Source organism: Lutra lutra, chromosome 11, assembly GCF_902655055.1.
Source record: "Lutra lutra chromosome 11, mLutLut1.2, whole genome shotgun sequence".
Taxonomy (NCBI): domain Eukaryota; kingdom Metazoa; phylum Chordata; class Mammalia; order Carnivora; family Mustelidae; genus Lutra; species Lutra lutra.
Window position 1 is genome coordinate 104543211 of NC_062288.1, and position 26370 is coordinate 104569580.

Sequence of the window (26370 nt, forward strand, 5' to 3'; positions counted from 1 at the left end):
GGAGGGAGAGCAGGTGTTTAGTGGGTATAATGTTTCAGTATCACAAGATAAAGAAGTTCTGGAGATCTGTTGTGCAATGATGTAAATGTATTTAATACCACTGAGCTAAACACCTCATGATTATTTATTTTTTAAATAAATAAAGAGACACAGTAAGAGAGGGAACACAAGCAGGGGGAGTGGAAGAGGGCTGAGCAGGGAGCTGGATGTGGGGCTCGATCCCAGAATCCTGGGATCATGACCTGAGCCGAAAGCAGAGGCTTAATGACTGAGCCACCCGGGTGCCGCACACCTAATGATTATTATGGTAAATTTAATGTTATGTGGGTTTTTTTTTAAATTTTTAAATTTTTTTATTAACATATAATGTAGTAGTAGCCCCAGGGGTACAGGTCTGTGAATCACCAGATTTACACACTTCACTGTTATGTATTTTTTTTTAACCATAACAAGACACACACAAAGCTTCTAACTCATGAGTTTTTTCCTGCCCACATTGTTGGAAGCCACTTGTGTGGTTGGAAAGTTTCAGTATTGGTGATGATTTCAGCTGCAAATGTCAGCAGAGTCAAGCAATACATAAATAACTTAGTGTGTGCGAATGGCTTGGGAGAGTGCCCGGCCCGTGGTAGGCGTTGCACACGCCTTCGTCCAAAGCCTCAGCCCGGATGTGGTTTGGAAAACAGTCTCTTTTGCCCAATGAGCGGTTTACGGTGCCTGTATCACATGTGATGTTACGTCCTCGGCGCACCCTGTAAGGAAACGTGTTGTTATTTCTCTCCAGCAATATATGAATCTTTATAATAAATGGGAAAATCGAGACTCTGAATTGCTTCATTTTAGTGTAGGCCAAAAAGTTATGAAAAAAACCCCAAAGTAACTTCTCAGAGGTCTTGGGCTTCAGAACCATGTATGTGGGATTATGGATGTAAGTTCTCCCCTCCCCAGTCCAAAGACGAAGAACCTGAAGCACTGAGAGGTCCCGAGCCTCATCCATGGACAGAGCAGGAGGGCCAGCGCCGGCTCTGGGGGCCAGTGGGGCCCAGACTCCGCACTCTTACCCGAGGAGCGACACACACGTTTGTTACGACTTTGGCGGTAGCAGGCACAACTAAAGATACACCTTGTTTGTTGTTTTGTGTGGAAGGTGTGTTCGACCACACACTGTGATTGCGTGTGGACTGCTAGAGCGTGTGGAAGGAGAGCATACCTGGGGGTCCTTGACCTTGTCCCCCTTACGTGGGACAGAGGCAGCCTCCCTTGTGACTCTTCCCTTCTTTGGGTGCCTGTCTTCTCCCCAGGTCTCACTGTGCGGCTCTGCCCTGGTTGCCAGTGACCTGGTGGTGACAGTCCTCCCCCAGAGGCCTGGGGAGGGAGCCTGGGCCCCTGCATCCCCCTGCATGTGAGCAGGGCAGGCTGGAGGCACTGGAGAGTTGATGCTCTGGGATCAGCCCTGACCCATATGTGGGTGGGACTCCGCGACCTCCCCTCTCTATAGGGCTGTCCTGCGGGTGTCGTGCTCACAGGCTCTGCAGCTACAGTCCAGGCACGAGCGTACGCTTTCCTGCCTTTCTTCTCTTCCTGCCCCCCCCTCCTCGTCTCCCCAGTAGTTCTGTGTGTCTGTGACCACGGCTCAGCAAGTGTCCTGTGGCCAGAGCCACCCCTCAGGACCTGAGTGTTGTCGGAAGCACTGAGCTGTAGGGTTCCAGGACTCCTCTGCGATAGGACCCCTTTCTTCTTTCCCAGCAGAGGAGGGTGGACCCCTGATTTCTCCTCACCACTGCAGGCGGACAGCCCTCATGCCTCATCACGGATGAGTGCCGGGGCCCGCAGAGAACGCTTCTGTGTAGCTTCGACGGCAAGCATTACTGGTAACTTTCTCTCACCTCACTCATGGAAGGACGTCAGCCCTGGTGACTGGTGGCTGTCCTGGTGTGGGAATAGGTCTGTTTCTCTTTTCTTTCATTGGGATACTTTACCCACAGCGGGGTACTGTTGTGCAGTATCAGTGTTTGCCTCACTCCTCTCTGCCTCAGCCTCTCTGTCAGTCCACCCAGGAGGGCAGGGAGCAGGTCAGCATTTCATGGTCTCCAGGAAAGTGTGTGTGGGGAGAGAGATTTCCAGGGAAAATCTCATGTACCGCTCCCATCATTCTGCCCAGAGATTAGGAGATTTGGGAGAGAACTCCAAGAATCTTGAGGAAACCCAAATGGGGTTTCCAGAAGGGGTGAAGGGAAGGCAGGGGAGGCAGGGGAGAAGGAGAGGCAGGGGAGAAGGGAGGAGGGGGGTAGGGGAGAAGGGAGAAGGGAGTGACCAAGACTGAGACTCAAGCTGAGCTGGGGCTCGTTTCTCAGAGTCTCTGCTAGAGATACGGCAAGGACCCAGAGAGAATTGGCTTCATGGCCCATCTAGAAAGATCTGAGGTCTGAGACTCTGAGGACACCTCCATCCCATTGGGACAGGGCCAGGGGGCCATCCCAGGGGGGGCATCTCAGGAGCAATCTGTTTGGATGGTGGCTGAGGTTGGGTTCCTTCCCTCCACAGATGCTTGGGCACGTTGGGGTACCATGAGCTGGGGGGAACCACGGGGAGGAGGGATAACCCTGAAAAGCATGAGGCTCTGGTGGACTGGGGACCTTGATAAGTAATGAATCTCATTACCCGGAGAGTTGTTTGCTGATTGATTACTGGCCTCTCAGGACTGAGAGTCACAGCTACCGCAGGAGGTGACCAAGGCACAGAAATGGGTTGTTTTCTCAAAATCCCTCTTGTCCTGTTTGATCACATAGTTGATACACATCTGCATGGACCAGTGACCACAGGGAGTTACAGACAGATGACTTAGCAGCTGGCTCCTCCCGAGCTCCCTGTGCAGGAACAGAGCAATAGCTAGTGGTCCTCCAGTGGCAGGAGGCTTCTAGAAGGTCAGATGCCTCTGCCCTGGCAACCAGGTCTCATATCCTCTTAGTGTCTCCATTCTCTTCAGGGTGAAGCCACCATGGTCCACTTCCCAGCAGCATCCTTGAGCAGGCCCTGATGTCAGGCTGGCTTGAGTTCTATGTCTGCCCTCCTCAGACTGGGTTCTGAGTATTTTGTTTTATTTTTTGCACTAGGGAGTCACAAACAGTTCTCAAATTTGAGAGATGGTTGAATACTGTATCCCCATTTTGAAAATTCATAATGCAGACCAGTATGTTGAAGCTCAGAGCGTGTTTCTGACATAAAGAAATGAGTTTAGCTTTAGTCAACCTACTATTTCCAAGTGTAGACAGACACAGAACATGGTTTTTAATTAGGGTACGTTATTGATACTATCTGGGCTAGTTTCTCCAGAAACTGTGGATTAAGTCCTCAGACTCAATCAGGACCGTGATCAAGTCCGTGAATCCATCTAACCTTCCCAACCACTGCGTTTCTACATCTTCAGGAGGGATGAGGGGTGTCTCATTGTTCTGAATCTCCATCTGCCACCACCTCTCGCTAATATATCAGCCGGAGGACTGTTCCTACATCTTTGCTCATGTTATCATTCTCCCAAGAAACTCTCCACCATTGTTGCTTCAATTTTAGTGTACAAATTTTTTAAGCACATTTCATCCAAGGAATCTTTCCTCATTTCTTCTATTATTTTATTAATAACAAGGGCTAACACTTCATAACATTTGCTGTGCACCATAAGCTCTGGCTAAAGCCCTTGTGCATTATTTCACTTAGTTGTTAGCATCCTCTGAAGGTGGGTATCTGATTAGTTTTTCTAGACCTCAGCTTCCTCTTCTGCAAGATGAGCTCCAGATTCTCACCCGGGACTGCACACCTGGTATGTAGCAGGAATTTAATTCAAACTGGCTTCCATCTGAGTTCAGAGCCTTCCCTCTCAACCAATAGGTTGTCCTTTGTCTCACAGAAAATCCTTATCTTATCAAGTCCCTATAAAGGTTTGATCAGGCTAGTTTTGTTTCCTTATTGTCTCTTTAAATTCACTGCTTTACACTAAATGTCTTATCTTCAGTTAAGTGGCAAATTCAGAGCTTAAGTCAAGATGATCAATATCTCTCAGAAAATACTTGTTTTCTTCCAGGTATCTGGGGAGAGTGGCAGCTGTCTAAATCCCCATCTCACCACAATACAAAACAAGAACCCACAAACCCAGATGCTGGCATAATGAGAAGACAATTAATGCACAAACTTCAAGTTGCTTTTAAGTTTAAAAAGATAAATCTCATTAAACCATCTCTCAGACTTTTTTTTTGGGGGGGGGGCAAAGATTTGTTACAGGCAAAGGCAGTCCGATTTAAAAACCAAAAATGCTGCACAGAAGAAAGAAGAAGGGTGTGAGCAGCAGGTGTAGGTACAAACTTATTCTAAAATCACCACTGGAAGGATAGAGTTCTCCTGCTTGTGAAAATACTAGAGGAATTGTGTTAGTAGACTACAGCACTAATTATAGGAAAGCAACTTAAAAATATGATTGCAGGTGGAGACTTCAAAAAGGATAGCTTCTGGGGAGAAAAAGATAAAAAATAAGGGACAGGTAATTTAAAAAGGAAGAAAAAAGAAAAATTAAGGTCTTCAAAGATGAAAGTTCTATAAAAATCAGAGGTTCCACAGCACTCTGCATCAACAAGAACTCACCCACCAAAGAAACTGGGCAACACTTTAGACAAAGAGGACACCAACTCCTAGAGTAGAAATCTTGTAGAGCATCACACTTATGCAGATTAAATATTGTGAAACTGAACGCTTCTATAGGAAGTTCCCAGAACAATGTGAAAAATAAGAATTGACATGTCAGCTGTTGAAATTTCTAAAGATAATCATGATGCAAAAGGAAACTGTAAGTTGTGGTCCAAGTGAATTAAGTATATTCTTAAACAGACATTTATAATATGAAGAACCACCTTGAATCAGAAATTAAAAATCAGAAACAAAAGTAGAGGGAAAAGCAAAAACAAAAACAAAAAAGAGAGAATTGAACCTGGTAAAGAAATGAAGGAAAGAAAAAAAAATGAAGGAAAGAGATAAGACCATCTCAGAAGTGAGGATGACTACAGTGAAATGCAGTAAGGGCAACTGAAGAAAGGCAAGAAGGGAACCAACACACGAAGATAAGATAAAGGAAGAAGTAAAAAGTATCAAAGAGAAAGAGGTCGAATGGGGAGATGAACAAAGAAGAAACAATGTACATATAATTGAAGCTGCTGATGTAGAAAATCAAACAGTGGAACAGAACTCATATGTAAATTGTAAGCCAGGAAAACTTTATTAACCTAAAAGACCTGAATTCATGTCCTGAGGGGCCGCTGAGTAGCTGGGAAAATAAGAGGCACTATAACTTCATGATGTACCCTAGTAACACTATTTGGCTTGAAAGATAAATATTCTGAAATTTTCAGATTTAAAAAGAGTAAATGATTTAGAGCCAAAGAATCTGTAATTGGAATTCTCAGAAACAACATAAAAAATGAAGCAACAATGGGACAGAATTTCAAAAAACCCAGTGAAAGAGTGGAAAGAACACTTGTTTTCAGTCCAACTGTGAAGCATCAGGACTATAGACCACCAACAAGCTGGGGAGTTGGGTGCCCGTGTCCCCTTCTAGAGGAATCAGAGAGGGTGAGCTTCATCTGAACAAAAGAACACTAGAAAAACTCCAGGGAGAGGACAGTGATGTGTGCGGTGGTCTATCTGAGTGTAGAAAGGACTAACACAAGGGTGGAGACAAAGCAGAAAGACTGTACACAGTTGTTACGCTTTATGAGGGACAGAAATAATGGGACTAACCCAAGAGGAAAGGGTAGAAGGAAAAAGGAAAGAAAAATAAATAAATGTATTGTCTCTTGGGAAATAGATGGGAGAGGAAGGATGCCATTAAGTACTGATAGATCAGATAGTAAGAAATTAAATAAAGAGAGCAAACTAAGGGTACCAGAAAGAACACAGGAACAAAGGTAAACATTGCAACAAAAATACAAATACCCCTAAATACAAAAGAATGAAGGCTTTAAAAATAAAGAGTAATGCATACATGTCATACCAAGAAAGGAATATAGCAAAATAACACAAGACTCATAATTTATAAAACATTATGACCAAGTTAATATTTGTTGTATCAATAATTAGCATTGGACCTAACTGAAAATATGAGGATTCCTAGGTTGTTCCCTTGTGCAGAACATAACAATTACCTAACAAGAGACCACCTACAACAAAGTGATTCAGCAGGATGAAAATGGAGAGATGTGGAGGCATACAAGGCCGGTGGGAGCAGTCAGAGAGATGAGGTTGTAGTCCTGCTATCACGGTACTGAGAATAATAGTGACTAAAGATCTGATTCTCTAGAAGTATTAAATGTGACAGGCAAGGACATTTTCAAGTGTGAAAGCACAGTATGTGATGGAGATGTAACAAAATTCAGTATGTCTGCAACAATGAGCCCAACTAGCAACTGCGGTTGGACAACAGAATTACGGGGCACGGAAGACCTAGACAGAAGCCCAGTAACACATCCCTCTCCGTGCAGGACAGATCACCCTGACAAGATCGGTAAGTTTACACAGAGCCTACGTGCAAGGACAAGGGGAAATCTTAGGGTACGTATTGAATGAGACGTCCTGGTAGTAGAGAAAGCACCTTCTTCTCAAGTGGGTGTGGCCCATTCGTCCACTTAACTATATATTAGTAAATGTTAACAAACACCTGTGAGTCCCCAGAAGGGACATATGACAAATTTCTGTGACTACCTTATAATAAAACTCAAGATTATCAACAAAATCCAAAAAGAAAAAGGCACTTCCTCCCAGAACCATGTTATTAAATGACTCTTGGATGGAAGGGGAAATGCAAATTACCGTCGCAGAATTTGCAGACGCTGATGATGGAAACTACATACCAGAATCTGCACGGTATATTTAAAGCAGTAATCAGAAGGAAATTCACAGTACTAGATCTTAGCAATAAAAATGAAATTACCATATGGGTTCACTTATATGTGGAACATAAGGAATAGAATGAAGGACATTAGGAGAAGGAATGGAAAAATGAAGAAGGGAAAATCACAGAGGGAGACTGTTAGGGTCCGTGATCAAAGGAACGAGACTGATGCAAAGCGAAGGTCAAGCAAAGCTTTATTTCACACCAAGCATCGAAAATCAAACTGACCGGTCGGGACTGTCTCTTACAAAGAGGTGACGACGACGAGGACGATGACCCTGATGACACCGCTCCTGACGATGCCGCTCCAGTGACGACAACGACCCTGATGATGCTGCTCCCAGCTGTTCCCCGACGACTACTGCTCCCGACGACTATGATGACCATGACACTCCCGACAACCATGACCCTAACGACGCCGTCCCGGCAGCGAGACCGCACCCGACGACTATCACAATGACTATCCACTTCCCCCACCCCAGCCTCACAGACTAACCTTTATAGAGGTGGGGTTGAGCCTGGCTATACACAGGTGGCCAATGAGATTTCAACACACAGGGAAAACTGCACAGTCATGCTTGGTCAGCAATACGGGTGGCCAATTGAATTCCAATTCACCATAGCAAATATATGCACGCCCCACTGATTGGATGTCTCCATCCGGCCTGGCCCGCCCCTGTATCCAGGGTTTGCAAGTAAGTTCCTCTGGGAGGGGCAGGGTCAATCCAAATTTACAATGAAATGGCTCCCTCTGGCTAACCAGGCCCTTACAGAGATGAACCATGAAAGACTATAGACTCTGGGAAACAAACTGAGGGCTTCAGAGGGGAGGGGCATGGGGGGGTTAGGTGAGCCTGGTAGTGGGGATTAAGGGGGGGCACGGATTGCGTGGAGCACTGGGTGTTACACGCAAACAATCATGGAACACGACATCGAAAACTAATGATATATGGTATGATGACTAACATAATAAAATTTAAAAAAATGAAAGAGTGAATGTAAATGAGGTATCAGTTCAAAAGACCAGGGAAATAAGCAGCAAAGTAAACCAAAAATGAGCCTGTGGAGGGGAGTGGTTAAGTTAAAAGCAGAGACCAATGTAGAACACTCTGTGTCCAGTTGAAACCCTCTTGGCTTTGCAAAGATAATAAATACACAAAGCTCTCCCTCATTTGGCTGGAAAAAAGAAAGCAGAGAAGCACAAAACAAATGACAAAGGGAGCTAACAAGTGTAACACAGGGAGGGGGATGAGGTGCCCTATGGGTTGGGCGGAGAGAAAGGTGGCTGCCATGCAGTTGTAGCTGATGCCCGGGCAGTTCTGGTGGAGCTGGGCTGTGTCTTCAGATCACCCCAGTGTGCGGCAAACGGGCTCACCCTTTGGATTGCTGCACTAGCAAGTCACGGACTGGTCATGACTGTGGGCAAGGCGGTTCCATGCGACTGAGGACGATTCCAGCCCTCAACCCAGATCGCCAGCGGCTGAGTCCAAATGCAGCGGTCCTGCAAAGGGCATCGTGGTGGACCAGCACGCCCTATGTGATCATCTTTGGGTGTGGTCTTCATTCTCCAGTGCTCAAGCACATTGATTTTTGACATAGCTCTGTTCCTGATAAAATGGCTCAATCCTGTGCTGCCTTCCAAGGGAGCTTATTGATGAGGAATATGTGTGAAAACATCCCAGGGTCTGAAATCCTAAAAGCCATGTATGTTAATTATTGCTGCATAAGAAATGACTCCAGCTGGGGCGCCTGGATGGTGCAGTCAGTCAAGCATCCGACTCTTGGTTTTGGCTCAGGTGGTGACCTCAGGGTTGTGTGATCGAGCCCCGTTCGGGCTCAGTGTGGAGTTGGCTTGAGAGTCTCTCTCCTTCTCTCCCTCCTGCTCATACTCTCTCAAATAAATAAATTAATAAATCTTAAAAAAAAATAAATTACTCCAATCTTAGCAGCTTTAACCACGAACAGGCTTGACCTGGCTGGGCAGCTCTGGGTCAGGCACTTACTAGGTTGCAGTCAGGCTGTTGCCAGGGCTGTGGTCATTCCACCTGGGGCTGGAGGGTCAGCTTCCAGGCTCACGCCTGCGGCTGTGCGCAGGGGCACTTGCTTCCTTGGTGTGTGAGCCTTTCCTGCTAGGGCTTCTCCCACAGTGAGTGATCCCAGGGGGAAGAGAGAGACTCTTGGAGCGGCCTGTGAACCACGGTAGGATAGGAGTGTGAATTTCTAGGGCTGCCAGAACAAAGGACCCCAAACGAGATGGTTAGACCAAGGGAAATGTATTTTCTCTCAGCTCTGGAGTCTGTAAGTGTGCAATCAAGGGGTCAGCACCATTAGTTCCATCTGAGAGCCAGGAGGGAGAATCTGACCCACGCCCCTCCAAGAGCTTTGGAAGTTGCTGGCAGTCTTGGCTGCTCCTTGGCTTGTAGATGTTTCAACCCCACATCTGCCTTCATCTTCCCATGGCCTCTCTGTGTGCATGTGTGTTTCCGTGTCCCCGTTTCCCCGTGCTCATGGGGAGAAGTCCGGCCCACCATAATGACACCTCTGTAAAGGCCCTTTTTCTAAATAAGGTAACATAAACATCTTTTTTGGAGGAACAGAATTCAGTAAAACAGAGTGGAACCCTGTTGATTTGGGGGGGCTGGCAGGGAAAGGGCATTCTTTCCTGAGGGCTGGGTGGGGGAACAGCTGGGTGGTGGAGTTCTCACGCATTCCCTTGCATTTTTCTACACTTCCAAGATTTCTTGTCTACACAAGGATTAATAATTCCCTTGTTTGGGAATAGTTTCCCGAGCACACTGGGAGGCATAATGAATTTCCTCTAGGCTCTGTGACTTTCGGAAGTGTTACCAAGGTCGGCCAGGATTAGGAAGTCTGCCGAGGTCGGTAAACCATGGCTAAAGCTTCATTAAGATTGAGGACATGGAGCAGCTGCCGCCGCCCTACAGGAGAGCTGAGGGGAACGGACTGAGCTTCCAGGTCTTAAGAAATTCAGCTGGAGGCTTTATGAAGTTTTCTTCCACAGATAAAGTGAAGCCAACCAACCCCTTCCATGTGAAATCGTGATAAAATGTTGAAATTCTGGGTTTAGGAAGCTAGTCATACTTATCTGCTACGTTTTCACCTGAGAATTCCAAAGAAATTACCCATATTGCTGCTGCTGTCGCCACCGCTGCTATGCCGTGCCCGTTCTCACCCTCCGTGGGCCAGTGTTTTACACATTATACTGTTTGGATCTGCAGATGGTCTTCCTGGGCGGCAAGCGTGGACCAGCTGGACCCAAGTAAGGATTGGAGGAGCATGGGTTGGTAAGTGGAGGACCTGAAGTTCACAGCTGACGTCTGCCTGCAGAGACCGTGAATCTCATCTGAGATGTTCTGCCTGCGTTCCAGCAGGGCAGGGAGCCACCGCGTGCCCTTGAGTAGGGGAAGGAAGTTTGTGAGGTCCGTAGAAGACGTAATTGTTGTCCTTCATCCTAAGCAGAATACGAGGAGGTCTGTTGTCCCATGCCTGCAGTCAGTCTGTGGGTTCATAGACAAGCAATCCTGCATGGCTAATTCTTTAAGTCCGCAGGCTTAACATTTCCAATCTCTCTACGTTCTCTCTCATCAAAGGCCACGGTAATCTTAGAGACATCACCTATGACATAGTGTTTGTCTGCCGCTGGTTAGGCAAATGGCAAACCAAAGTGCCTGCTCAGGGAAATTAATGCCCTCATTTGTCACCAGCCCGCACAGCAAAACCGCTAGTGCCCTTTCTTGCTGATTGACTAATGGCTTTGAGGAAGGGAACTGATAGGTAGAATGCTTCTGCTGGAAGGAGAAACTGATAAAGGGATTGACTACCCAAATCTTTTCCATTTCAATGAGATGTTCTCTCTGCTCAAATTAAATGAGCTTGTCAAAATAAATAAGAAGGCATGGTCACTATGGATGGTGGAAGCCAGGTGCTTAGTAGAGGAAATCAATCCAGGGGTGGGGAGATTTCTCTCTTTCTGCTCTAGGCTGGCAAGTCTCTGATCCCATTCACTTCTTATCTTTCATGCTTTCCATACAAATAGTACCTTTTGAGGCCAACTTTGATCTCCTGTCTTGGAAGCCAGAGCTTCCTTTTTTGACCTTCTACTGTTTGCAACCTGTGCCATGCAGTCTGGCACTGAGTTAACTTCTGAGCTCTTGTATAATTCTCCTGCTACACTTCTTGAGGCTGTCGATCATGTCTTACATAAGGCTGTACTCCCTGCCTAGAGCACCACACCGAGGAAACTACAGGGATGCCCACATAACTGCTAATTGGTTGAACCTGGCAGGTGGAGCATTCATCTGATTTTTGCTGCTCAGCATCTGTTCCTGGCCTTCCTGGGACTAATCATACGGAATAATACCCAAGATGGTTCCGCCATTACCCACCATGTGCTTGGTGTGGGACTGACCATTCCTCAGTCAGTTAAGCTCATTCTGCTTGTGACAACGATTGGTTCAGGATGGGCAGATGACCAAAGGCAACAACCAGAGTAAGCCTTGTAGACGTCTCTAGAATGCGAGTTAGGGTGACTTGCATCTCCTACCCTTGGAAACTACTAGGCATCATCCCATGACCAGGAAGTGAGCTGGCATCCCATGAAGGCAGAGTAGAGAGATGTTTGAGGCCTCCATTGAACCACTGGCTCAAGGCAAGCCTGTGCACTTTCCAGTTTGAGTAACTGGTAAAATTATCTGTATGCTTTAAGCCAGTTTGAACTGTGTATTCGTTACGAGTCACCAAATGGATACTGGAGATCCATGCAACTCCCAGCCACGCCTCTTCATGTAGACGCTCTAGGTCTCCCCAAAGACCAGATGTCTTTGAAAAGAACCCTATTTGAACAGTTTCTTTTCCTCATGATACCGATATCCACTTGACGTTTGGAAGGAGAATGTCCCAACATTCCTGCACCCTGTAGGGAAAGCAGTGTATTCAGGAGGGGAAGTAGAAAGTGAACTTCCCCACTCCTGTACTTCTCTCCCTCCATGGAGGGTTTCTTGGAACTTTTGAGGAAAATGGAGAAAGAGTAGCAGGTGGAGAAGGGATGACTCCAAACTTGTTTCCACATTTCCCAGGTTCTTCTGCTCACCACCCCACCGCCCCAGGGCTTGGCTCTGCTGAGGGCATGCTCTCCACCTCTTCTGGCCAAGCTCTCCGGTCTTTTTCTTTACATCCTTCTCACCACCTCTAATCACACATCGCTTACCTGGGAACTGTTGACATTGTCGACTGGGTGATTCTTTGTTGTAGGGCTTTCCTTACACTGCAGGCTCCCCGGCCTCCACTCATTAGATGCCGGTACCTCCCTCTCCTCTCCCCAGGGTGTGCCGACCAAACGTGTTTGCAGACATTGCCACACATCCCCCAAGAGTCACGATCACTGTGCCCCAGACCCTGCTGAGAACCTCTGCTCCACGGGGAGAGGACAGGGTACACTGGAAAAATGACTTACCTCTGATATTCCCTCTTTGGAGACTCTGACTTGTCCCTTTAGCAAGTGAATCCACTCGCTCAGGATCTCTGTTCTGAAATGACAAAAGAATCAGGAGTAGGACCCAGTCCCCCTAGCCTTGTGCAGATCCTCTCAATTTCTGTGGGCAGCCAGCAAGCCAGTAGGCTACGGAAATTGTGTTGCCCCCTGCAGATGCTCATCATAAAGTAGGAAAACGTAACCCAGCAGTGCTGGTTCGAGTTTGTATTGTCTTAGGAAAAGAATAGTAGAGCGGACACTACTATTTGTCAAGCATCTGCATGTACCAGCCCATCACTGAATGCTGTTTCTCCAACCTAATCATCACAGCGGTGTTTCAAGGTAGGCATTACTGCTCCACTATATCAAGATAGCTAACCTTCCTGAGCCTGACTCTGTGTCTTAGCAGGAGTCCAACTTGTGTGTGCCAGATTCAGAGCTCACACAGTTTTCCCCCTACTGGACTGACTCCGTGGGGGTGGATATCTTCTCTATGCAGCAAAGGACCTGCAGTCTAGGCCCGTGGGAGGGGAGTGCTGGGGCAGGCCAGGTGCAGACAGATCCCTCCCATAGCAATAGTAACACTGCCAGGACGGTGGTAGCTTCACCTCCTCCTGTCACCTGTCCCCTGTCCTCTGCAGGAGACATTCATCCCTGATTAGCCAGACATCATCAGTTGGGTCCCGGCCATCATTAAATGTGCACAGCGATGGGCAACTTCAGTGTCCAGGGCTGAAAAAAAGAAAAAAGGCGGCCAGATAATTCAATTATGTTGACCTACTGGTATAGATACAAGATGATTTAGAAAACAAAAATACCAACCTTTAGCTTTCTAGCTTGACAATGAGTCATAAATGGTCCCAAGTGGATAACTGAGCTACTCTCTGAACAAAACTGAATTATGTTAAGTATTTTGGAATATGCAATGATTCGACTGCAGGGACTCCACATCCCTCAGAAGCAATTGACATCTTGCTGGTCTTCTAGATCTAATTTGCAGCTGGAACACGATTGTGAGGGAAGAGTATCATTTAACACTTATCATCACATACCAAGTTTGCGCAATGCCGCGCATGGGCAAAATCAGCCACGCTCGGGTGGGTGGTTTTTTTTTTTTTTTTAAGATTTTATTTATTTATTTGACAGAGAGAGATCACAAGTAGGCAGAGAGGCAGGCAGAGAGAGAGGGGGGAAGCAGGCTCCCTGCTGAGCAGAGAGCCCGATGCGGGGCTCGATCTCAGGACTCTGGGATCATGACCCGAGCCGAAAGCAGAGGCTTTAACCCACTGAGCCACCCAGATGCCCCTCGTGTGGGTGTTCTGTGGGGCTTGATGATCTGCTCGGGGCTTTTCCTTCCAGCGCCGCAGCAGGTGCAGGAATGTGAGGCTCAGGTGTGGCGGCTTTCGGGGAGAGGATCTGGACGGAAGCAGCCTGGAGGTCGACGGCATGCTTAAGCAAGCCTGATTTTGGAGTTCTTGGGACTGGCCTTGCCATTTCTGAGGCCAAGTGTTTGTGGTGGCTGAAATCCCTGCCTCGGTCCCCCGGCTGCAAGGTTGGAGCGAGTGGGAGCGGACTGGTCCAGCCCTGCAGCCAGAGGCTCTGGGAGCAGGCCTGAGTGGAGGAGTTTTTAGAGGGGTGTGGTTGGTGAGGCCCGGAGCCCATGGCCAAGAAAGAGTTCTTGAGATGTCTTTTGTGCAAAAGGGGGATTTTATGAAAGCACAGGGACGGGACCTGGGGGCAGAAAGAGCTGCTGCACCGGGGGTGTGAGGGGTGATTGATTGAGTACATGGGGTCTGGGGGAGGTAGGGACGTAAGCAAGTGTCCAAAAGGACCTTCATCTGCTGAAGAAGACTCCGGGACCCTGTCCAGCTGAGGCTGTTTCCCCTCCCGCAGAGCACTCACATTCAGACAGGTGGGGGCTCCCTGGAGGAAAGTCACACACATCCCCCCTGGGCGTGAGGGGGGCAGGTTGTGGGGGCAGCTCGGGCTTTGTCCCGCAGCAGCTGGAACCAGCTTGAGAGTGCGGTTTGGCGGCAGAACCGGGGGCGTCTGGCTAAGGGGGCATCAGGAAGGGTTTCTAGGGTGTGGGCCCGTGCCTGCTGGTGTTGGGGATGGGTTACGGGAGTGACGCTTTGCTGGGGTTGTTGTCGGAGGAAGCGGGAGTGAGTGAGTGGAAGCCTAAGATATCGTACCCGGGAGAGAGAAGACTGGCCCCAGGCAGACCGTCTTCACTGGCCGGTAAACCCCGCAGGTTCTAGCAGGTGTGTTGCAGGGCGTTTGTCTGGGTTCAGACAGGCTAACGGAGCGCTCTGTTCTGTGTCCACGTCTCCGGCCGCTCCCACAGGGCCTGCCCGGTGGTGGTGATGCCGGTGCCCGCACCACAGTCACACTCGCGGGGCACCAGCCGGCTCCTGGGGGCTGCTTTCCTCTTTGAACTTTCCTGTCCACACTGGGACACCGCTGAGGGACGGGGCTGCCATGGGTGATTCTGCTGGGACTATCAATGATGATAGAGGATTAAAGTGGGAGCGCCCTCGGGAAACCAGCAAGAGCCGCAGTGGCCGGAATCTTGCTTGTTCACTTCTGCTCTCACTTCCCTCCCGAGAGCCTTGATTGAGCTGGTTTTCTTCGGGCTGATCCTGACCACCGGCTGAGCCAGCATACAAGTGCCTTCCTCAGTGGGCTGCGGGCGGGGAGGGTTCAGCTGGGGAGACCCAGTGAAGGCACCGCTCTCAGAGGAGGGGCTGGAGGGGTCGGTGTGGCTGGGATGGTCACTTTACCACTGGCAGGAGCGGGGTTGGGGGACAGCCAGCCACCTAAGCTAGGGGGCTGCAGCTGTGGAGGGTCTCTGGCAGAGGCCCGAGAGGGAACGGACAGGATGGGGCAGAGGCTGGGGTGGGCGGGCGATCAGCCTCTCAGTCTAGAAGCTTCCGAGCTGCAGATGAGCTGTCTGTGCATCACCTGTATTCTTGCCTCGTTCCCCCAACCACCTTAGAGGCAGGTCTGCCGGGCCAGTCACACCCATTTTACAGAGGAAGAGAGCGGGTCCGGGTCTCTGGGGCTGGACAGGAGCAGGAGCCGGGGTCAGGCTCCGGCTTCCAGCTCCGCCAACAACAGCAAGAGTGGGCAGGACCGGAAGAGGGTGCTCTGGGCCAGGCCGTGTGAGGGACCAGGGGCCTGCCAGCTGGGGAGGGAGTAGGTAGTGGTGCAGCACTCCCAGAGCCAAGCCAGCTGCAGGGAAGGGGTTTTCCAGGTCTGCAGTGGCGTTCAGCAAATGCAAATGATTTTGACATCCTGTCGGGAGGAGGGGATCCTTTACCACCTCCTCTACTGTTCATCCTCCCGCCCTGTTTGTTTGGAGGCTGGGGCCCAGAGGACGCCTCACAGAGCTCTGCTGGAGAGCAGAGAGAAGGGGGCTGGGACAGACTTGGTCCGCTGTGAAAGCTGTGGGGGAGTCGGGCTGGCTCTGATGGAGAACACAGACCTCCAGAAAGTGTCAGAGAACCTGGGATCAGAAGGATGTGTCCAACGCACATGTGTGTGAGTGTGTGCGTGTGTCTGTGCAGACACACACGTGTGCAGTGTTGGCAGGATGGGGAGAGCCAGCTCTGGAGAGTTGTTGGGACCGTAGACAGCCCGCCTGAGGACAGGGAGTGTGCAGTAGGATCAGGGGCGGGGGGCGGGGGGCTGGCTCTGCTCACTGGGAAGGAGAGACTGGACAGGATCTGATAGGAGGGTGACTTGTGTCCAGATTTGCCCTGGACAGATTTGTTCTGGGTAATTATTATAGCTTCTTCTTTTGTTCTCAGAAATGTCCCCAATAAATTATTTGCTCATCCTCTCTAATAGGGAAATGGAAACCACTGTGGGAGATACCTCAAGCGGGAGTGCTGAGCCAGCCAACTCTGCCCGTCCTCTGTTCCTGGTCTGACCGTGACCTTTCACTCTTCTTCTGTCTCTGGGTCCGTTCCTGATTTCTGGCAGAGTGTCTTCTGTGTCTCTTCTCCAGACCACTGGTTGAGGACACGTAGCCCTGAGTTTATAGAAGATAGAAACCGGGCGCTGTCCCAGAGGCCAGGGGCTTGGTCCTTCCTGTGACTAATTGTTCATTACCCTTGTGCCTCCAAGACCCCACGTGCCTCCTCCCTCAGAGCGTGTGCGTGCCGTGACCTCCCACGGGGAGAGCCCACTTGCCCACAGTGGGACAACCGCGGAGGGAGCGGAGGTCACTTTCCAGGGACTGTGCACTCACCGGGCGTGAGGGCACGTCCTGTTTACATTCAGTACGCGGATAGCCGTAGGTCTTGACCAGCTTCAGGGAGGGCTTGGAAAACATCAAAGTAGAACTCTGTCTGAAAATGGACTACGGCTCCGTCTCCAAAACCTCCACACCTTCCGTCGGGGGTATCTCAGCATCTCTCCGGCAGAGCTTCTCTCCCCTCTCCCCTCTCCCCTGCTCTGCATGGCAATGACCAAGTGAGGGCTCCTGACCCCGCTTCACACACTGATAGCGAGGCCGTGACCCCTCGTCCTTAGGACAGTCTCGGAGCAGGGACCGGACGGCTGTCTCAGAACGCTGTACTTTGCAATCCGCGGGCGTTTAATGAAGCCTCTGTGATCATGAGGATGACAGGATGCCGCCATCTGGGATCCTGGAGCCTTGAGATGGAATCAGAGGGAAGTGGAAGGCAACGCACGTTCGGGAAGCTGAGCGACATACCAACAACACAGCCTCCCTCTCCGCGTTTTTCCACAGAGCGCACCATCCGAAACGAGAAACTACGACTAACGTGCATTGAAACATTTTCAACATCTCAAACTCAAGCTGGCCTTCAGCGCTGGTGAAGTTCTGGGCCACGTGTTTTCTGGTCTCAGCTCCTGCTTCTCCGCCCAGAAATAGCGCCATGTCTGTGTCACGTCTCCTGGCGGCTCTGGGCTGCTCCGCTGTCCCGCCACAGCTCCACGTCGCCTGGTCTCCTACCTGAATCAGCCTGCTTTCCTCCATGCTCCCCTCGCCCACTCCAGACTCTGGCCGCTCACCCCACTCACGTCCCTCTGAACATTTGGTGACAGTCATTAGTAGCACTTCTGCAATAAGCGTTGGGTCTTAACCCCAAGGTCCCACTTAGTGGTTGGGTGACCTTAGGTGAGAAATGTCAACTTTTTGAAACTTGGTTTCTTTGTGTGGGAGGAGCGCACCCAGGTGCCCTTGTTTGTGGGTGGTCCCCACTGAGCCAGGCTAAGGCGCTGCTGGGGTGGGGGGGGGACTGGTCCATGAGACACACAGGTGGAGGGGAGCACTGGGTACCCGAGTCTAAATGAAGCGTGACTTTTACACGGTACATCTTGCTTGTCCCAGCCCTACCCCCAGAGTCCATGTGTCGTCAGCCAAAGTTCATCTCTAAAACCCATGACCAGGGCGTCCGGATTCCTGTTCTCTTCTGTGGGCCCAGGCGGCAAGAGCCTGCCCCTGTGGGAGCCCACCCTGAGCTTCTCTGCCTCCGGGATTCTTTCCTCCGGAGATCGCTTCGCGACTGAGGGAGAGTTCTCCAAAGGTATTCCCGAAAGAAACAAAGCTCTGTACCTGGTCCCTTTGACTTTCCAGAAAGTTATTACTGGCTGTTTCTTGATGCTTTATTTTAGAGAATTTTCTGCCCACCGTGCAGGCCTGGCTCACCCTGCGGAGGTCAGTCGCAAGTGCCACAGAGCTTCGTGTTCGTCGTGGAGCCACTGACCTCTAGCAGGAGGCCTGTTAGCCAAGGGACAGTGCGTAACCGCGGGCAGTGAGCGCTGCCTGCCACGGGCTGTCGGGAGCGACGGGCGTCATAGTGTTCGATGTCTCGCCGCCGACTGACTGATGTGGGAGGCCACGGGCAGGGGTCCTCTAACTGTTTCCTTTGAAAAAGTCCAGGCATACCCTCTGTGTGATAGAACTCAATGTCCAGCACCTCCAAACTCAACTGCGGTCTTTACTGTCACTTTATACACGTTCAGTTTTTGAAAATTGGGTAAAGACACGTCCCTTTTTAAATGGAGAGAATGACTGTGTAAAACCCCCCATTTTCAGGCTAATCACTGGAAACAGGTTTCCTGTGCTTAGAAAAAGCACGGAAAGAAGGACACATACCAATATGGAGATTGTCGTTTTGTAATTTTTTTTTTCAATTTGTTTTCCCCTTTCCCTCTCAACACTATGTCCTAAATAAATGTATCTGGTGTATTTAACTTCTTCTCAGGTTCCGTTGTCTGCTTTCTGGATCCGCATTGCTCGCCGCCGTTCAGCGGCCCGCACATTCTGTGGGACTCGCACGGTTCTGCCGCCCCGGGCTTCCCTCGGCCGCCACCAGCTAACCGCGTGCCCCGAGTTTCCGGCTCCTCACGTCACCGCTGGTGTCTTGAGCGACTGCACAGGTGTTAACTCCTCTCCAGGTGGCTTTTGACCAGTTGGAAACAGAAGACGGCAGGACAAATTAGATTTGCCCTCCTTCCCCTCCTGCCCCGAGGAGTGCGACCCCCGCACAGCCTGTCCCAGAAGCATGACATCTCGTGTCACTTCAGGGCTCAGGAGACAATGCCCAGGGAAGTAACATCCTGCCTGACACCCTTCCCGTTCTTGCTGCCTCTGGTCCCGGAGCAAGAGGTGACCACGAGGTGGCAGGGTCATACACGGCTTTCTGTGGGCGATGTTTTGGGAGGTTTGTGTGCGGGGAAGTCCCTTAGGGAGTGAGACCTTCCCGAGCTACATGGTGGGGCCACCAGCCGGAAGCTGGGGGGAGGCTGGGGGAGGGGGATCCCATGTTCAGGGGCGTGGTACAGCAGCTTAGTGGGGAGTCTCGGGGTCTGTGCCTCCAAAGGGCAGCGGCAGCTTGGGGTCTTGATAGGCCTGGGGTTTGTCTGCTCTGTGGCTGGCAGATGCTGGGCGCAGTGCTGTGGGGTGTACAACGCAGACAGGCTCTCTGTGGCTGAAAATGTGCTTATTTGGTTTATGTTTAAAACAGCTGGAAATGTAAAATTTTGAGTTTAGTTGCTGGTAGGCTTTTCAGTAAGCCACGTGCGGCCCACCGTACAGGCCATCTTCGGCAAGTAACATCGTTTCCCATGGCTTCCCATCCTTGGCCATCTGCGGGGGTTTTGAGGGACTTTGGGGCTGATCCTGGCGCATGATGTGGCCACCAGGTGGCAGAAGCACACACAGCTTTAACCCTCCCTGCTTTGATACAGTCACCCATACATACAGCTTCAAGTTCCAAAGAGGGCAGACTTGGGGTGACTGCAGATCGTGCTGTATCGGGTAATCGCAGAGCTCCTCTAACCTAGGAGGGTCTGGCAGACACTGGGCTCTGGTCAGGGATCCCCACTTCAGTCTGTGGCTTAAGACAAGTCCTACTCACGCTCCACCTCTGCAAGAGGCATCATTGAGGCTCTCCTGTGGGGTCCAGGTGGGCAGCAGAGCCCAGGATTTCTTTCTGGTTCATTGTCACCATCCACAAAACATAAGTATGGCACTGTTTAATGTTTTTGAAATGAAAATGTATAGTATCTTTTTTATTTTGATTAGGGAAAAGACTTTTTTTTTTAAAAAGATTTTATTTTATTTATTTATTTGTCACAGAGAGAGAGAGTGAGAGCTCAAGCAGAGGAAGTGACAGGCCGAGGGAGAAGCAGACTCCCTGCTGAGCAGGGAGCCTGATGTGGGTCTTGATCCCAGGACCTTGATCCCAGGACCTGAGCCAAAGGCAGATGCGTAACCGACTGAGCTACCCAGGCATCTGGGGAAAAGGTTTTTTAAGCAAAAACCAGAAATGATCAACATAAAAGAATGATACACCTAATTGTTTTAGCGTTAATAATTTTTTAAAGATTTATTTGAAGGAGAGTATGTACATGAGCGTGCACGTGTGGGCATGTGGGGGGAGAAGAAGAGGGAGAAGAGAGAGAGAGACTCAAGCAGACTCCCCACTGAGAGCTGAGCCTGATGCAGGGCTTGATCCCACGACCGTAAGATCATGACCTGGGTCGACACCAAGGTCTGGACGCTTCACTGACTGAGCCCCCCAGGTGCCCTTAAAGTTAAGAATTTCTACCCATCAAAAGACAGTGTAAGTATCTTTAAAAATCACAAACTGAGAGAAGATATTTAGGACACACATAATGATTCAAGTATTAATATCAAAATATATTTAAAATTTCTGCAGGACAATAAAAAAGTAGAAAAATGGGCAAAAGATGGGGACAGTTTACTGGAAAGGGAAAAGGAAGTGGCCAATAAACATGTGAAGACCTAGTCCATTACATTATTGATCAGATTGGCAAAATTAAGGAACCTGATCCTATGAAATGGCAGGAAGGATAGGAGCCAAGAACTTGTCTGACTCAACTGCTGGTGGAACATTATCTGACACAATTGCTTTAGTTTAACAACATTCATGTTTTCTTGTAATTTGAATATCTACATGCCCTGTGATTGATCAGAAGCGATTCTCTTCTTAGATATATACTCAAGAAAAATGTTTTGACATGTGCGCCTGGAGAAAATATTTACAGCGGCACTATTCTTAATACAAAAAAACTGGAAGCAATCCAAATTCCCATTGAATTTCCAGTGAAAAAGAATAGATTATAGGTGGGCCTTATAGATTATAGGTGGATCCTCTGAATTTTCTTTAGAGAAAATTCATAAAGCAAGGGATGGTTTTAGAATGAGGATCTGTGCTGGGTGTGGATGCAGATTCCCATGTGTTGGAGGGAGGCACGAGCTGTCAGCTGTCAACACCTCAAAACGCTATCAGTAAAATGTGTTGAACCAGAAGAGTGAAGCTTATTAAATTTCCCACACTCAGAGCTCCACCTTGACAGTCTCGTATGGTCTCAGAAGGAGAACGTCGAGGGAGGATATTCGTAGGATTTGAGTACCCAGGCTGGCAGACTTTAAGGTGTGTCTGTGTGGTGGTTAATTTTATGTGTGAACTCAACTGGCCAGGGGGTATCCAAATTAAACACTATTGCTATGTGTGTTTGTGAGAGTGTTTCCAGGTGAGATGAACATCTGGGGGGTGGGGAGGGGCAGAGGGAGAGGAAGGGAGAATCTCAGAGTCCCCACTGAGCACGGAGCCCAGTGCAGATGCAGGGCTCCAGGCGGGGCTCAGTCTCACGACCCCGAGCTCAGGACCTTGAGCTCCTGACCTGAACAGAAATCAAGAGTTGCACATGTAACCGTCCAACCGACTGAGCCACCCAGGTAGCCTGAGGTGAACATTTGAAAGAGTGAACTCAGTGAAGTAGATTGTCCTCTTGTCCATCTGTTTCATTGAGGGCCTGAATATAAAAAGAGGTAGAGGAAGGAGGAATTTGTCCCTTTTTTACTTGCCTCGTTGATTGAGCTGGGACATCTTATCTCGTCTTTTCCAGCCCTTAGACTGGGATTTATACCATGAGCGCCGCTGATTCTTTGGTCTTTGGATTGGGGCTAAACTATACCACCAGCTCTCCTGAGTCTCCAGGGTATAGGCAGCAGACAGGGGACTTCTCAGCCTCCATAATCATGTGAGCCAGTTCCTCATAATAAATATCTTCTCTATCTATCCATCTGTTTATCTGTCCACCATCGTCATCTCTTATCATTTCCACTCTGTTTCCCTGGAGAACCCTGGCTAAGACAGCCCACTCTACAGGGTACTGATTGGTAATGGGGCAAGTTTATATCATAATAACTTCAGACTGGTGGGCACAGAGAGCTGAAGGTCTCGAAGAGAGTGTTAATGGGCAAACTGTAAGTCCTGAGAAGTAAGTTTTTATGGTTGGTTTACAGAGCTGTGTTCCTGGGGCAGTGATTCCTCGGAGCAAGCGCCTGATATATTTTCGCTTGATGCTAACATATTGTTCAGCAGGAATGAGAAAGTATGTTTCTTCCAAATGTTTAGCCCAGAAAGAGTAAAACATGTTTATTCTCAGAATTGTCTGGCACAGCAATAAAGTATGTTGGTTTCAGTTATTTCTCTTCCCCCTTTGATAGTTTTTTAGCCTAGCTGGAGGATAAACCACGGTCTTCTTAGGGACACGATCAATCCTGATCTGTACCACTGTTTTCCTGTGTCATCGGTAGAGCTAGAGTATCTCATAGGAGGCATTCCAACCTTTGTAGGTGTCCGAGGTGCTTGTGCGTTTCATTAGAAGATCACTCGTTGGATCCTTTGATTGGATAGTAGCTGTGTAGCAGCTCTAAAAACTGGAGACCACACACCTGAGCCCTGCAGTGCAAACACTGTGAGAAGGACTGTGGTCAGAGTGTGTAGTCCACATCAAAGCCAAATTAAACCATATACCCAAGTTAAACAAAAAGAAGATCTCATCCCTAGTCTGAAGAGCTACATGAGAATATTCCCTCAATTAGTTCATTTCATGATTATTTTTCTTTTCCAGAACTTTTGGTCCTATTAAAAAATCCAAGAGAGGGGTACCTAGGTGGCTCAGTCAGTTAAGTGTCCGACACTTGGTTTTGGCTCAGGCCATGATCTCAGAGTCCTGGGATGGAGCCCTGGGTTGGGCTCTGCACTCAGCATGGAGAGTGATTGTACTTCTCCCTCTGCTTCACCCCGCCAAACCTCCAGTCTCTCTCTTGCTCTGTCAAATGAATAAATAAAAAATCTTTTAGAAAAATCCAAGAGAGATCTGTAGATATGTAAGCAAAATATTCTTTTCATCAGTAAGTACAAGTTCTACCTTGAGAGGCCAGTCACATCTAAACAGCTCTATTTTGAACCACTACCCATGCACTTTCATAAACTCCTCCTGAGTCAAGACTATCCTGAAGATATAAATCAGTGTACAGAGAAAACAGATTCCTATACAATTTATGGGTCATAGCCAATAGATTTTTGTGCTACAAATCCCAAACCAGTCATTAGGGACAATCTGATGATATATTCCAGCCAAAACATAACTGGGGATAGGCTACCATCTTAGAGCTTGATAAAATTTGAAACCACTCATCAAGTGTGGTTCTGAGCCAGGTGGTGGACATTTTAGAATATAGATCAAGCAAAATAGATTTCAAGCAGAAAAGCACAGGTTTGAGCCTAAGGAGGGCACCTCTGCTTTCTTGTAAGGTCTGTAAAAGTGAGATAGCTTCGAAATATACAGCAACTGTTCCTGCCTTTTTACTGACTTTCTTTTTGTAAAAGTCCTATTATATAAGGCAACTCCTATGAAAAGCGCTTGAATGCTGTTTCTGGGGAGACAGAAAATTCCCCTTTTATGTAGAATATTACAGAAGGTTTTAGATTTCTGTCTGGCTGTCCTGTTGTGTTGCTTGCAATCTTAAAAATACTTAGTCGTTGAGTCCAATTACCAAGAGATCCGACTGCCTTATTAAAAGAAAGTGCTATCAAAGGAGGATGGTAGCACAGAAAGAAAAGTGAATATAAACCAAATGGTTCATTTTCTTATATAGTTTGGCTACATCATTAATAAATTATATTTCTGTATTTGACTCATACCAAAGAGTGATTAAGGTTGCAAAATTATATATTAATGATAGGGATCTTATAAGCTCCGGAGTTAACGGACAAAAAGTGTCAGTTAATAATCCCCAGAACCTTACTGTACGTAAAGACTAAAGAAAATAATAAAAGCATTCAGATTAAAGCTTGAGAATCCGTGGCTCCAGTTATCTGAATCTTGTTCTGTGGCTCTTGGGTTGAGTCTGTTGACTGCAGGCAGATGTCTACTCGATCCGAAAGTCTTTGAGAGAAACTGTTTTCTTCCGGTGGTTATGCACTTTTAGAGAATTTCAAATAGTCTTCAGCTTGAGGTCTGTATACAGATTTTCAATGATTGGAAAATGTTGCATGTCTTTTTTTTTTTTTTTTCAAGGGTAAGGGAGGCAAGTGTATATTCAAGGACCAAACCTTTGAGATTTTCCTGCTGTGCTACTTAACAGTATCTGCTAAGATCATGTCCATAAGGTTTTGAAGGTCATTTCTCTCAGATGTCTCTTAAGAAAATCAATTTTCCAGGTTTTACATTATGCAGGTCTTGTTTAGGAGGATACTGAGCAAAGGGTGTGCATGTGCATGGATGATAAGACTGGATTTATTATGTGAGTCTTTTGCAGTAATTGTCCAAGTTTGCTTCCTAGAGAGAACAGTCTAGAATCAGAGATAAAATTACTACAGGAATGGGTGGACCTGCTACTAACTCATTCAGAAGTGGCATTGGGCCCCAGAAAGAGTTGTCTACATTGTCACTGAAGTCAAAGGTAACACCTAGGTGGTAGAAGTTCATGTGTCTCTGAAAAACGATGCAAACTTTAGCCTAAGAATACACCTGTTATTTCTATATTTTCTTAAGATTGAAGGCAATGGGAGCAGTGAAATTTCTGTGTAAGTGGTAAGGCTTTGCAAAACTTTTCTGGGGGTGGGCACACATTTTAATGTGATTTCATTAGCAATAGGTTGGAATTCCCCAAACTGAAAACAAAGGATCAAATAAAATTTCTACTACTGCAAGAGCTATATCTCTTTGGCGAGAAGAAGCATCAGACCATCCCAAGAATAAGCAAATGATGACCAGGAAATGTTCAAAACCCACTGTGGCAGGTGGTTGAGTGCAAGGCACTCACACATGTCCAGAGAGCCTGGGGCTTGGGTTCTTATCCCTGTCCCACTCTCTGTAGATTTGCCAGGATAAGGCTGGTGATAAGTGAGGTGAAGGCCGATGGGTAGCCAACAGTCTTGGTTGAATACAGTGGCCAGTTTGGCTGTGATTTCATATAATTTAAGCCAGTTACTTAACAAATAAACAAGATCAGATAGCGATGATAAGCATTAGAGAGGGAGGAAGGGACAATACTCCAGAGTTATCTAAAATGTCCAATTATCAACAAAAAACAATTGGACCAACAAAGAAAAAGGAATGTATGACTCATGCGTAGGAGGAAAAAAATACAAACAAACCAGGCAACAGAAACTACCTGTGAGAGGAACCAGATGTCACATTTAACAGATCAAGGTTTTTAAAATAGCCATTATAGACACGTTCAAAGACTAAGGGAAATCCTTCTTGAAGAGGTACAGAAAGATATGACGACAAGGTCTAATCAAACTGAGACTGTCAATAGACAGAGATCATGTGAGAGAACCAAACGGAACTTTGAGAATTGAAAATAAAAGAACTGAAATGAAGAATTCACTAAGATGTGCTCAACAGTGGGTTTGAATGCAGAATTACCAAAATTGAACATAGTTGGACAGTGATTATATAAAAGAAGGAGAAAACGAAAAAGAGCCTCAGGAAAATGAGGAACATATTTACGTGCACCAGTGTGTGCATAATGGGAGTGCCTAGAGGAGGGAGCAAGAAAGTGGAGCAGAAAAATATTCAGAGAAGGAATAGCTGAAAACTTGGCAAATTCAATGAAAAACGTAAATCTGTACATCCAAGAAGTTTAACAAACTCCAAGTAGGAAGAAAAAAAACAAAAACCCTATGTATCTCAACATCTCATAATCAACTATCAAAAGCCAAATAAAAAGAAAATTTTGAAAACGAGAAAAATGGTTATACACACACACATGGGAAGTCCAGTAAGATTAACCACTAAGAAAGTCAAACAATATAGTGAGAAATCATTGAGGAATTAAAACGTTACACTAGAAGGTACTCACTATATGCAAAAGAAATCAGTGAAAGAAGAACATAGGAACACAAAAGATATGAGATACGTAAAAAAATAATACGAGAAATGTTAATCCAGCTGTATCAATAATATTATTAAATATGAATAGATTCAACAATCCAATCAAAAGAAATATCATCATACCGGATATACAAACAAGATTCAACTATATCCTGTCTACGGGAGACACGCTTTTAATTTTATTTTTATTTTTTAATTTTTATTTATTTATTTATTTATTTATTTATTTATTTATTTATTTGACAGAGAGATC

The 26370-nt window shown here is 47.5% G+C and overlaps 1 long non-coding RNA gene across 1 annotated transcript; it reads left to right on the plus strand.

Moving 5' to 3' along the window:
- Window positions 1-416: 416 nt before the first annotated feature.
- Window positions 417-4227, plus strand: LOC125080669 (uncharacterized). Its single transcript, XR_007121450.1, has 2 exons — window positions 417-1944; window positions 4079-4227. It is a non-coding gene; the product is annotated as an uncharacterized LOC125080669 (long non-coding RNA).
- The last annotated feature ends 22143 nt before the right edge of the window (window positions 4228-26370 follow it).